We start from the raw sequence: 14,515 nt of genomic DNA on the forward strand, positions 1-14,515 counted from the left end.
ATTTATACACTAACAATGAACTATCTGAAAAAGAAATAAAGAAAACAATCCCATGAACAATAGCATCAAAAACAATAAAATACTTAGAGATCAACTGGATGACGGAGATGAAAGACCTACATGCTGAAAACTATAAGACATTAATGAAAGAAATCAAAGAAAACAAGTATAAAAAGGAAAGCTTTCTCATGTTCATGGATCAGAAGAGCTAGTATTGTTAAAATATCCATATTACCCAAAGCAATTTATAAATTCAATGTAATCCCTGTGAAAATTCCAATGACATTTTTCACAGAAATAGAATAAACTGTCCCAAAATTCATACAGAACCACAAATGACCCCGAGTGTAAAGCAAACTTTAGAAACAAAAACAAAGCTGGAGGCATCACACTTCCTGACTCCAAACTATACCACAAAGCTACAGTAATCAAAACAGTATAGTACTAGCATAAAAGCAGGCACCTAGACCAATGGGACAGAAGCAAAAACCCAAAAATAAACCCAGACACATATGATCAACCTAATACTTGACAAGGGAGCCAAAAAATACTCAAAGGAGAAATGATAATCTCTTTGATAAACAGTCTTGGAAAAACTGAATATTCACATGCAAAAGAATGACTAGACCTCTATCTTCTACCACTCACAGAAACTAACTGAAACGTAAAATTCCTAGAAGCAAACATAGGGAAAAAAGTCCTTGACCCTGAGGTTGGCTATGGTTTTTTTAGATATGACATGAAAAGCACAAGCAACAAAGGTCAAAAGAAAGAAGTGGTACTTATTTTTAAAAGCTTCTGCACAGCCAAAGAAAAAATTCAACAAAATGAAAAGGTAACCTAGAGAACGGGAGAAAATATTTGCAAACAATGTATTTGATAAGGGGTTAACACTGAAAATATATAAGAAATTCATACAACTCATTAGGAAAAAAAAATGCAAATAATTGGATTAAAAAATTGTCAAAGGACCTAAATAGATGTTTTTCCAAAGATGTACAAATGGCCAACAGGTACATGAAAAGGTACCTAGCATCACTGATCATCAGGAAATGCAAATCAAAACTAGAATGAGCTATCACCTGACACTTACTAACACGGCTATCATCAAAAAGACAAGAGATAATACATGTGGGCAAGGATGTTGAGAAAAGGAAAACTTTGTGCACTGCTGGTGGAAATGTAAATTGGTATAGACACTCTAGAAAACAGTATGGAAGTTTCTCAAAAAATTAAAAATAGAACTGCCATATAATGCAGCAATTCCATTTCTGGGTATATATCTAAAGGATATCGAATCACTATCTCAAATAGATATCTTCACCCTCATGTTCATAGCAGCATATTTACAGCAGCCAAGATAAGGAAACAAACTAACTGTCCATTGACAGATGAATGGATAACGAAATTGTCACTGTCACACACACACACACACACACACACACACACACACTGGAATATTATTCAGCCATGGAAAAGAAAATCCTGCCATTTTATTTTATTTTATTTTATTTTATTTTATTTTATTTTAATTTTTTAAAAGTTTATTTATTTTTGACAGAGAGAGTGGCAGAGGATGAGCAGGGGAGAGGCAGAGAGAGATGGAGACACAGACTCGGAAGCAGGCTCCAGGCCCCGAGCTGTCAGCACAGAGCCTGATGCGGGGCTCGAACTCACAAACTGTGAGATCATGACCTGAGCTGAAGTCAGATGCTCAACCAACTGAGCCACCCAGGCGCCCCAAATCCTGCCATTTTAAACCTGAGAGTATACTAAGTGAAATAAGTCAGAGAAAGACAAATATAGTATGATCTCACTTATACGTGGAATCTAAAAAAACCAAATGATAGAAACAGAATGGTGGTTGCCACAGGTAGGTGGAAGGAAATGAGATGTTGGTCCAAGGGTACAAACTTTCAATTTTAAGATGAGTAAGTTCTGGGGATCTAATCTACAGCATGGTAACTTATAGTTTATTGTACACTTGAAAGTTGCTAATAGATCTTAAATGCTGTCACCACAAGAACAACAAAAAAAAGGCAATCATGTGAGGTAAATGATGTAACTGCCTTCATTATGATAATCATTTCGCTATATATACACATATCAAATAATCACATTACACTTTAAATTTACACAACGTTAATTTGTAATTGTAATTGTATTGTATAATATACAATATTATTATATGTTCTATATATTCCATATATAATATCTAGGAATGTCCACTTAAATTTTTTTTTAATGTTTATTTATTTTTGAGAGAGCGAGAGAGCGTGAATGGGAGAGGGGCAGAGAGGGAGACACAGAATCCAAAGGAGGCTCCAGGCTCTGAGCTGTGAGCACAGAGATGGATGTGGGGCTCGAACTCACGAACTGTGAGACCATGACCTGAGCCGAAGTCGGACGCTTAACCGACTGAGCCACCCAGGTGCTCCCAGGAATGTTCGTTTTATATTTTCTCACTCAGAAAACTACACAAACGACTTCATGTCATGTCCTTTTCAGGATACCACATCTGAGGATAGGCACATGATGACTGGTGATGTAATCTGATCATCCATCAAAGTTTTGCTGGATGTCTCTACTATATAATCATTTTTTCTCTCTTGGAACTAATATGAAGTCTGTGGAAAGACATTTTAAGACAATGGAAATATTGTACTCATTATAAAAAATTTCCCCTAGGTTTAAAATCCACTGAGGATCCTTGCTTTACTGTGACGGCTGAAAAATAATGATCTTCTAAGTCTAGCACCCTCTACACACTTACCACTGACACATGGCATTCTGCTGTGAGCAAAAGTCTCTTTTCCTTCCCCTCCTCTTCTTTCTCACTCTCTTCCTCTTTTCTCTTTCTTTCATCATTCATGAATTCTTATTTTTAAAAGGCTTTGTAATTCATTTCTGTACCTAAATATTTTGGCATTCAAATTGTTCCAAAATTAGCCAGTGAGAACCCCTTCAAGCCAAACCCTCTATATTTATTACATTTCCCATCAAGTTTTTGAGGATTTCTTTACTTTCTAGTAGTAACAAAATGTTCCAGGCCTATCTTACACCTATTCCTCCCCAGTCTGGAATCAGCCACTTTTACAAGAAGACCTAGAGGGAATGATGTTGGAAATGAAGATCTTGGAAAAACACTGTTGAATATGGTGATTATGCAAACTTTCAGGATAACAGTTCTTTTTTTTTTATTTTTTTTTTTAACGTTTATTCATTTTTAAGACAGAAAGAGACAGAGCATGAATGGGGGAAGGTCAGAGAGAGAGGGAGACACAGAATCTGAAACAGGCTCCAGGCTCTGAGCTGTCAGCACAGAGCCCGACGCGGGGCTCGAACTCATGGACTGCGAGATCACAACCTGAGCCGAAGTCGGACGCCCAACCAACCGACTGAGCCACCCAGGCGCTCCCAGGATAACAGTTCTAATAGAGGGTTAGAATGAGAGTCAAATTTCACAAGAGCCAATAACGAGCAAGTGACTTTTCCCAAGTGACTGGCAGAAGCAATAAGAGCTATTAGTTCTAAAGAGAAAAGTTCACTGGAAGGGGTTCTCCGAGGAGGCTTATGGAGAAGGAATTGAAACTAAGCACACAGAATCAGAAGGACTTAGATCAGTGCCTCTTAAGGCAGTGCAGACAGACTGCTATTGGGTGTCACTGTGGCCAGCTCCACAGGGTTCATTCCAGGCTTCCCCACTGTCATATTTGCAACTCCCTTCCCCAACAATGAAGCAGGTATATTCTCTATTATCAAGGTATAGTGTTGGATATAAATCCAAAATGTCTGTCCTCTTAATTAAGTTTTTAAGATCTCTTATAGCTATACTTCTTTTTTGTCCACCTGACAAACAAGGTTTTCAAGTCTATTATAAGTGCATGTCTTCTGCATCTTTTCTTGCATCTCCCACCAGTATCTGCAATAGTTACTGCAGCCAGCCCACTAGTGAGTGGTATTCCATGCAGCATAACTATCTTTACTTAAAGCATTTGTCTCCCATATTTTTAGCTAAAGGAATCATAACTTCACTTGCTTTGCAAGTATACCTTGCCAGACCAAAGGAAGAAGGTCAAAATAAACAAGGTCTGTTTACCTTCTCTGGCTACTCTAATCCCAAATAAATGAATGATAATAATTCACTTCCCTGTGAAATGAGAATTCCCTTCTAATGATATAGACTATATTAACTAACTGCCCAAATAACTAGCATTTCCTCTTGAAGGTAAAAATTCTCTACATATTTTTGAAAATTATTAACCTAAAGTTAATAACAAAAAGGATAAAATCAAATTAACCTTCCATCCAAACAATAAGACAATCACTTAATTTTCTTGATTCTTTCAACTCCTTGTCCATAGGTACATATTTTCTTGCCATGAAGGCAAACACAATTGAATATTCTCTACTTTTCAATTAAAAACATTTCCCCACTTTGCCACATGGGCTTTATAATCATTTTCAACTATATAATGTTGTAAGAGGTGAATGCCAATATTCTAGACAATTTCCTTATTAAGTCTTTTCACTGCTACAAACAACTTGCAATTGATATCTTCATATATAAAAGTTGGAAAAAAATTATCACCTCATACCAAGTTTCATAGAATAGAGACTAATATATTAGAGCAGAGCTTGATTGTATTAGAAATTAAGAAAGGCTACAAAGTTAATGAGCTACAAGTCCAACTCAAGAAGTTAGAAAAACAATAGAATTAGCTCAAAGAAATGGGAAATGAAGATGAGAACAGAAATTAATAAAATACCATAAATTACATCAAACCAAAAGCTAGTTGTTTTGAATCAAGGTATATTATCCCAAAATAATTTTTAAAATGCAAAGAAAACTCTAAGAAACAATATCAGGATTGAAATCAGAAACATAGCTATGGCTATAGTTTACATTATAATATTTTTGTTGTAGAATTATACTATTTTCTCCTCCAAAATAGCCATATATTGCAGGAGGTCATTTGTGATTGATTGATTTTACATTTGTGATTTTATTATTAAATTTTTTTTAATGATTTTATTTATCTTTGGGAGAGAGAGACAGAGTGTGAGCTGGGGAGAGGCAGAGAGAGAGAGGGAGACACAGAATCTGAAGCAGGCTCCAGGCTCTGAGCTGTCAATACAGAGCCTGATGGAGGGCTCAAACCCACAAACCATGAGACCACGACCTGAGCCAAAGTCAGACGCTTAACCAACTGAGCCATTAAGGTGCCCCTCACATTTGTGATTTTAATAGCATCTTTTTAATGTTAAAGGAGAACAAATATTCTACTATTTCTTTTTTAATATTCTACTAATTCTTGTACTAAACCTAAAATAGGTAAACATTTCCATAAAGAATTAACAGTACCAAGCTCGTTGATATTCCTAGGAACAAAGACATCCATATATGACTATGGAATTTCCTTTTAATATATTAGGATAATGGAAAAAACTTGTATTAGAGTGAAATGTAGCTTACTTCTTAACAGGGATCTAATAATATACTTCTGGATCAATTAATGTCATCCCTTTTCCCCACGTTATCCCAAAGGCTCTATAAAGACTATAGATACTCTACTGCTGGCTCTAGAGAGTTACACACTGCTCCTCTTGCTAGCATTTTCCAAATAACTTACCCCTGGAGGATTTACCATTTTTGAAATATCTTCCTCCATAAAGAGTAGACTCTGTCTCCATAGCCCTCTAAGTTTTTGCATTTTTGACATAAATAACTCAGAAATGGAATTACATCCCCCATTTACAAGTGCAGAGCAACAGATGATGGTAAGACCAGGAGTTAAATCACTCATAAATCAGACCAAAAGATTTTTGTTTTTTTTCCCTCTCCCTGTTTTATCTTTTCTTGCATTTGATATATTCTGCCATGGAAATGTCAGTCTCTCAGTACAGAGTTACAAGCACCTGTGCCAAACACACCACTCAGAACTCAGAACTCATAATGAGAAGATATCTTCATTGGTGTTGCCCTTAACAATGTCAGAATTAGAACTTTCATCCCTCTGTTCTCTCCTAGAGGCATCAGTTTTGTCTCATGAGACTAGGTACAGGTGCTGCTATGTCTGACCCTTTTCTTGAATATTCTCCAATTTTTTCCTTAGGCATTCCAGTTTAGCAAGACTTTCCCTTAGTAATTTGCTATCTGAAACTAGTGGTAAGATTTCCTCATAATCGTCCCTTTGCAGACACCCAGGAAGAGAATGATTTTATCCTGATCCACCAGACTTCTTTCATAATAGAATTGAGGAAACTGAGAAAACATTGCCTGGATGAGCTATACCATCCTTGCTGGTCCATGTCTCAAAGAAATTCATTGTTAGTGTTAAGTATATGACCAGCTGGAGAATTCAAAGGAAAAGAGTTGTAGCACAAGGTTAAACAACAGAAGAGCAGACTTTTTCAATTCTGCTTATGACAAGTATGAGGATATCAGTTAAACCTTCTGGAAGTAACAGCTGGGGCTAACATTTCATAGTGTTCTCATCAGAGTGTTGGCTAGAGATTCATATTATTGGGAAGAAGGAAGAAGGAAGGAGAGAGGGAGAGAAAGAAGGAGGGAGGAGGAGGGTGGGCAGGAGGGAGTAAGGGAGGAAGGAGAGAGTTTTCTGAATCTGTAAGAGCGATGATGAAGGAACCCATAAGTGTATCATACCTACTGAATTGAGTTATTCTAATCTTCAACTTAAAAATATGTACATGTGAGTAATTCTTACATAGTATAGTTTAAGTGAAAGTGGTTTTTTTTTAATGAAAAGAACAAATGAAAATAACAGTACCTAATTTGCCCAGTGCCCAAAATGTATGGCAGTACATCCCTCTGGACACTTAAGCAAGAGGGAAGGTACAGTGCCCTAGCCCATCTCCTGACCTGTCAAGCACACTGTCCCAACCCTCTATCAGCCCCCTCTGTTTTGTTCGATGCCCCGTAACCTAAATAGCATCCTTAGACCTAAATAGCATCCTTAGGTCTGCCTGGTCCTAGGTCCTTGTGCATAAATCCATTTTCTCCATTATCTGGTTCACCCTCTCTTTGGATCCATTTCCTGTAGAGTTTCAGAGCTAATGCCTTTTAGTTTTCTCTATTTCAATTAAAAATTTTTTTAATGTTTATTTATTTTTCAGAGGCGGGGAAGAGGGGCAGAGAGAGAGGGAGATGCAGAATCTGAAGCAAGTTCCAGGCTCTGAGCTGTCAGCACAGCTCAAAACCACAAACTGTGAGATCATGACCTGAGCCAAAGTCAGACACTTAACTGACTGAGCCACCCAGGGACCCCTTTCCCTATATCAAAAAATATGACTTATTTCCACTTTATTCTCTTTTAAAGCTCCCATAAGGATGAGAAATGTTTACTCCCTAGATTTCAATCTTAGATTGAAACAGTATCTCTTGGAGTGAAAGTACTTTGTGCAACCAAAGCCTAACATTTTCTGATGGTTGTTTTGTTCCAAATGTTGAGGGACCACATGCAAAAGGCCAGAACAGAGCCAGATAACAGTGAACACTCAATGTTCTGCTGTTATTATTGGTGCTGTTATTAGTACTCAGGCATTGTCTAAAAGTGTCTGTCACTGATGTATCACTTGTGAGGTAGGTGAAAGAGAGTGGGAAGAAACGAAAAACAGCAGGTTTCGTTGACAGGGATCCGCAGGCTCTGTATGTACCCAAGCACGTTTAAAAAGCATTCTTATTATTAACTCTGATGAGGATGAATAACAAAATCCAGAATAGTGAGAACCTGGACTGCTGCATTTCATTACTCTTCTCTACCCGAACATTTGTCTTACAAGTATCTTCTGATATTTATTAAAGTTCATACACATGTGTAGTCAACTGAGAATTTTCAAAACATATTTCTACTGCAGGTTGTTATCAACTTATTTCTTTGAAGAGGTTTCCCTGAATTGAAGCCTCTCGTGTGAGGTCTTGGAATCTCCTTCCCTGGTCACCTCAGGATTCTTTCTTCTGACCCTTCACTCAAAACCCAGGCTGAGTGTGGCAACACTTAGTTTCCCAAGTTTTCCTTTCATTTTTTCCCCCCCAAATGAGAAACCATTAAAAATATGTGCTGTACCCTTGATTTAATATCTTTATTTTCTGTATCTGAAAGAATTGAAGTCTTGCAATTTTCTAGGCAATATTACATTCTAGAGTGTTTTTGCAAAGAAAATACAATTTATGACGTGCCAGATTGATGTTTCCATTTGTTCATAGAGAATGTTGGCATTGCTTTTTTTGATCCAGTATTCAACTGCATCCCAAACTCTAAAAATGCTTCTTTTTGTTACCAAATTTTCTGAGCTGGAGACGTCCATGCTCCCCACCTCCCTCACCTCACCTCTTGGCTTCCCTTTCTCTCAGAGTGGCAACTCATCTTGCACCCTTCCCCCTGTCACAGCCTCAGCTAATGCTAAGCAGTATCCAGTCTCAGGGAAAGAGTGAGGCACATCAGATGCAGTGCATCTGGGCAACAAGTTTACCACCAGTAAGACCAGGGTTTGAGTCAGATGAAGGTCTGCTCACATGCGCCCATTTTGTTCTCTATTCAATCAAGTCCTGCCAGTCACGAGGCCACAATCACACCAACACTGCTTCCCATGCCCAGCACCATGGATGACCTTTCTGGTCTGGGTATTTTGTTGTGCTGTGTTCTTTAGAGTGGTCCGGTTTCTGCAGAACAATAAGCCTTGTTGGCCAGGAGGCACTGTGTTCATCACAGCTGCAGGACGAGGCTGACATTCTAATCTCTGTCCTGCCATTTAACCTGTTTACATTTTTTGGATATGGGTCCGAGAGCACAGAGGCCAGGCGGGACTAAGACTGAGAATAGCTCACTTGAACCACAGTGGTCTTGCTCAAAGCCCTCCGAAAGTCTCCAACTCATCTGACATGAAAGCCAAAGTCCCTATAGTTACCTTCAGGGCCCTACATTACTCTAGCCCCTGCCATTATGATCTGAGCCCCGCAATCTCTGACTCACTTTCACTTGCTCCACCTCAGCCATATGGCACTTTGCTGCTACTCAGGGCCTTTGCACTTGCTGTTTGCTTTGTCTGGAACGTTCTTCTTTTAGACCACCACGTGGCTTTTTCCCTTATGACCTTTGGGTCTTTACCCAAATGTACTTTTCACCACGGCCTTCTTTGATGACCGTAATTTTTAATTGCATTCACTACCTTCAGCATGTCCTATCCCCCTTTCCTACTTTAAGTTTCTTTGCAGCATTCACCTACATATCTCTATATGCCTTTCTGTTCATATATGTATATGTATTGGTCAATGGATCCTTTTCTATTGAATAAAAGCCCCATAAAGTCAGGACTTCATCACACTATTCTCAGTACCTTCAGAAGTACCTGAAGCATAGGATATCTTTCATAAATATTAATTGGATAAATGGATGAGTAAATGAATTATGGTGAACTTTGGCTTTTATTAGATACCAGCATTACAATATGGTCCCCCTACCTTCAGTTCTCCTAGACAGGGAGATTCGTCAAGGGTAGCTTTTACTATAGCACAAACAAGCTTGTTTATCAATAAGAGGAAGTACTTTTTACATGAGAAATAGGAAAATAACATTTGAAGTAACACTTTAGCCTTGACACTTAAGTCAGAGGCTGTGAAGAAAAGGAGCCACACAAAGCACTAACACATGGTTTCTCAACCTTGACCATACTGATATTAGGGGCTGGGTAGGTCTTTATTGTGGGGACTGCCCTGGGGAATTTAGGATGTTCAGCAGCATCCCTGATCTCTGGTACACCTAGACTCCAGTAGCACTTTCAGGTTGTAACAACCAAAAAAGTCTCCAAATATTGCAAATGTTCTCTGAAGGACAAAATCCTCTTAATTGGGAATCGCTGCTTCAACAGGACTTTAGTTCAATAAAACAGATCATAACGGATGTTAAATGATACTTCCCATAAGTACATATGATTCTATGATCAGTAAAATCACAATACCCAATTTACACAGACCTATCAAAAACAAAACAAAACAAGACAAGGGAGTCATCATATTCTGTATCTGGTTAACACATGGCAAAACATAAACTACTAAATTCACTTTTTAGAAATCTCTCCTTTTTGTTTTAAAATAACCCAAAGAAATAATAACCTAGTGTTTTCAATTATTTGAGAGAATAAAGATATAAGGAAAAAACCCAGGAAGACTCTTTCCATTTAAAAATGATTTCTTTCTTATATCCTGATGTGCTGGAGTCCACGCATGTACATCCAGGTCTGTGCTTGATCTTGATTTATTTCCAAGACGGTTTTAGAGCTCTAAATAAAATATTTAAAAATAAATACCTTCATGTCACAAAACCAGATCCCTATAGGTTTGTGGAAAGCACTCCCTTCACACACAAGAATTTAAATAATGAAATGCAATAATCATTGTCATGGAACCAGCCACTCCCAGCTCACAAAGTGACCCATTTTCTTCCCGTTATTTTCTAACGTCGCATGCACAGTGTAAGTTGCTGATTCCAAAGTGCAAGAAACGGAAATGTGTAATTTCCCTGCAGAGCTAACCTCGTGGATGAAAAGGGGATGAAGATGCCTGCAGGAAATCCCGGCGATTTCTATTACAGGACATCATTTCCCACTGGCTTTGACCTGTATGAGAACTGTGGTTTTCGGCTGTTTTCATTACAAATGAAGTTTGTAATAAAAATTTCTTATTATCCTTGGATCTTTGAGCAGTTGCCAAAGTCCGCTCACTCAGCGCTCAATGCTGTCTTGCCTTTCACAACGTTACCTAGTCCAAGCGCAAATAAAGATGAAGACGTCCGGGTGTTGCTTCCTCCTTAGGGAGTCTGTTTCACTGACAGAAGTTTTAATTACTAGAAGGTCTTTATTTTCAGCTGAAATTTGCTGCTTAGTATAGAGCAACACACAGTGAGTTTCTCCTGCCACATGAAAGGTCTTCACATGTGTGAAGTGCTTCCTCTTACATTTTTCTTTTTATCTAAAGAACAAATATTGTATTGAATGCAATGTCTATGAGGATTCGCTTTAAGTATTTTTGCTTGATTTGCAGTAAAGAAATTCTGCCCAATGATTTTCAGTGTTAATAGCATGATCCTCATAAACTTGTTGACTCAGAGTAGGCAAAGGTTAATAGTTGCTGTCAACTGAAATACAAATTATACATTCAAAGATTATGATTTTATATTAAAATATTCTTTATGATTTAATTATTAAAAATACAACTGAACAGATATACCAGGTTAATGATGTGAACATAGAAAGAAGCAGTCTCTTTCCTCAAAGAATTTTCAATCCTGTTTGGGAGCTTATATATATTACATGAGGAGATTTTATATATTAGGAGATTATATATATTATATTAGAAGATTATATATTAAATTAGGAGATATTATATATTAAGAGATTCTATATATTATATTTTACTTACATGATGTAAAATTTGATGTATATCATGTATACAATGTATATAATCCCCGAGACAGGACTGGAAGCTTCTTAAAACTTAAGGAAGTTTCTATATTTATATCACTGTGTCTTACATCTTCTAGCTTGGTATTCAACAGATACAGCAATGAAATAAAATTCATACACAGCTTGCACATTGCTATGACATTTGCAAATAAATATAAATAGTATGGAAACACGATTCTTTTTTTTTTCTGGTAAAGCAATTAGTTGATGTTTATGTGGAGTATATATACTTATATGAAATTATGTATTACATATTATAAGTACAGAAAGAGTATTAGTTTTGGATATTTCCACATTTGCATCTAAAGACTGATGACATATTATATTAATATAGATATATAGATATATACTATAGAGACCTAATAGTACAAGGCAACATATGAAGGCCTTCAAGTAATCAGTACGGACACTAAATGACCTGAAAGTATAAGACAAGCAAGGTCACTGGGAGCAGGGATGGTCAGGAAGGCCTTTCTAAGGAATGGAGGACACAGTCTTGGTAGATGAATGGGACTCAGGGATGACAGCAACTCTTCCAAAGACACAAGTGCATGTGGATGTGGAAATGTCGAAAACTACTCAGGTGATAGTTAAGCTGGAGTAGAGGGTTCTGGGATCTTGAAAAATAAAAATGGACACTTATTTAAAAAAATTTTTTTTAACGTTTTATTTATTTTTGAGAGAGACAGAGACAGAGTGTGAGCGGGGGAGGGGCAGAGAGAGAGGGAGACACAGAATCTGAAGCAGGCTCCAGGCTCTGAGCTGTCAGCACAGAGCCCGATGTGGGGCTTGAACTCACGAATCGTGAGATCATGATGCAAACTGAAGTCGGATGCCCAACCGACAGAGCCACCCAGGCGCCCCCAAAACAGGCACTTATTTACAAAATTAAATGAGGTCAATTAATCAGAAGATAAATTCTACAATTGCCGACGATAGTAGATTTTACTGTGTAAGTGTGTAAAGACTGAGGAAGCACTAATTTTATCCACGAACATAATTTAATGTCTTGATTTTATTAATTGTTTATATCTTTGAACTTTTGTCACAATGGTTCTGCTCTCTTAGTTGATTTCCTTTTGTGAAAAAAATTTACATATGACTTTAGGGTTGGGTTTTAGCTGAAGTACATTTTCTATATAGTCACATTGAATTAACTCATGCACATAAGAGACTGGAAATTAAGACTATGAGTGCCAACTAGATAAAGAAATTCATGCTTAAATAATAAAAATTATGCTCTTGTTCGTATGTATTACTTGGTACAATATGTTAAGTAAATGCAGTGGGGTTAGAAACAAAACAGTCATATAATTCCTGACTTTCTTATTGAGAAATAATGTGTACCTGACAAATTCACACATTTCCTATCTATAAATTAGTGACAATGAAATGTCCCGGATCACTGTACAGGGAGGTCATGTGATACAGCTGAAAGAAAACAACATCTGGGGCTGGACATCTTGCACTGACCACATGACCATCTGGGCCCCGCCCCTAGCCCCCTCTTGGGTTCCAGGATCGACTCTGCCCCCAGCACTCACTGCCCCACCCCTTGCAGCACACATCTGATCACATTTCTCTTCTCCTTTGCATTCTCCATCATTCCTTGAATAACAAATAAACTACTTGAGCTGGCTGTACATTTGGATCTCACCTCTTGCTCCTGCTCCCTTATTCTGCTCCTCAAGTAGGCCATATTTTCTCCTTCATAGGGCCCTCAAAAGTACTCTTTCTCTATCTGGAAACTTGTATTCCTGCCTCCCCTCTTTTGAGACCACATCATTCTTCATGTCATGATTGAGTACCATGATAATTTCATGTAGGTCAGGGTGCGGTTATTTGATTCCTATCTCCCCAAATATCTAGCACATGGCAGGCATTCAATAAACATTGGTCGAATTAATTCATGAATTTAATGGTTGGGTAATCTTTAAAATGGAGATACTGATAACAGCAACGACATAGTGTGGTTCACTTGTTTCACAGGGTTTTTACGAGTCTTTTACAGGGAAAACAGAGATAATGTATTAGGAGAAATGTGGCAAACAATAGAGCACACAAATAAAAGAATTCTTCATAATAGGAATAGCTAAAAACAAACTGAAATAATAACCCATAAACTTTCATACCAAATGTGAATCTAAGGAATTCAGTGGGTATCTGTGAAAAGTGGGCATCCATAAGATACACTATGCCAACGGGTGATAGTCAAGACTGCTCTGCCTCGTAAACTTGCAGACTGGAGAGTCAGTCAGGTGCGCACCATCTTCCACCTGTGGATCTGAACAACTTGCGTGTCCTCTCTTGTCTCTCTTGTCATGGTGCTCCTCTTGCTGTAGATTGCTGACAACAGGTAGCATTCGAGGCATCCGGTCTCCTCTGACACGATGTGGGTGGTCATCTTTTCAGCTTCTCTTGTCTGACCCATTACGGCCGAAACCTGAGCCTGCAAAACCACACTGACCTTGGCCTAGGAGACACTTCGTTATCACCTCATCAAATACAGCATCCCTGAATAGAGGTGTGCCAGAAACACTCCTGACAAAAATGCTCAGCATCTGTTTGTGACTCACAGGGGGCTGAATTTCCAGTTTATGGTTCTGTGTATGTGTGTGTGTGTTCATGTGCGTGTGCGTGTGCATGTGTGTGTGTGTGAGACTGGCAAGGATGTCCAAGGAAACTCCGAGAAATAATTTGTGCTTTTTAAAAACAAATTAACTAAGTATGTCAAATCATGACCCAGAGCCACAGTACTGAATGATTTCACAAGCTTTAAGGAGAAGAGCACACTTGTAGAAAAAAAACTTCATTGACTGCATATTTAATGAGAAAGAAGTGCATGGAACAGAAAATTGAAATAAAAAAAGAACTTGGGTGTCTATGATTTTGGTGAATGAATCTAATTAAGTGTCACATCAGTATTTATAAAATCGATATACTACAGATATTTTGGTTCCAGCTTTGAGGCTCATCAAAGCCTCCCCACACTGCTCACATGCTCATCCTCACCTTTGTTTTCTGCACTCTTCTT

The 14,515-nt window shown here is 37.9% G+C and overlaps 1 long non-coding RNA gene across 1 annotated transcript in view; it reads right to left on the reverse strand.

Moving 5' to 3' along the window:
• LOC122240086 overlaps window positions 1–14,515 on the reverse strand; it is a 72,289-nt gene that overhangs the window by 22,750 nt on the left and 35,024 nt on the right. The gene's annotated exons all lie outside the window — the stretch shown is intronic.

The sequence above is a fragment of the Panthera tigris genome, chromosome B4, assembly GCF_018350195.1.
Source record: "Panthera tigris isolate Pti1 chromosome B4, P.tigris_Pti1_mat1.1, whole genome shotgun sequence".
Classification (NCBI taxonomy): Eukaryota; Metazoa; Chordata; class Mammalia; order Carnivora; family Felidae; genus Panthera; species Panthera tigris.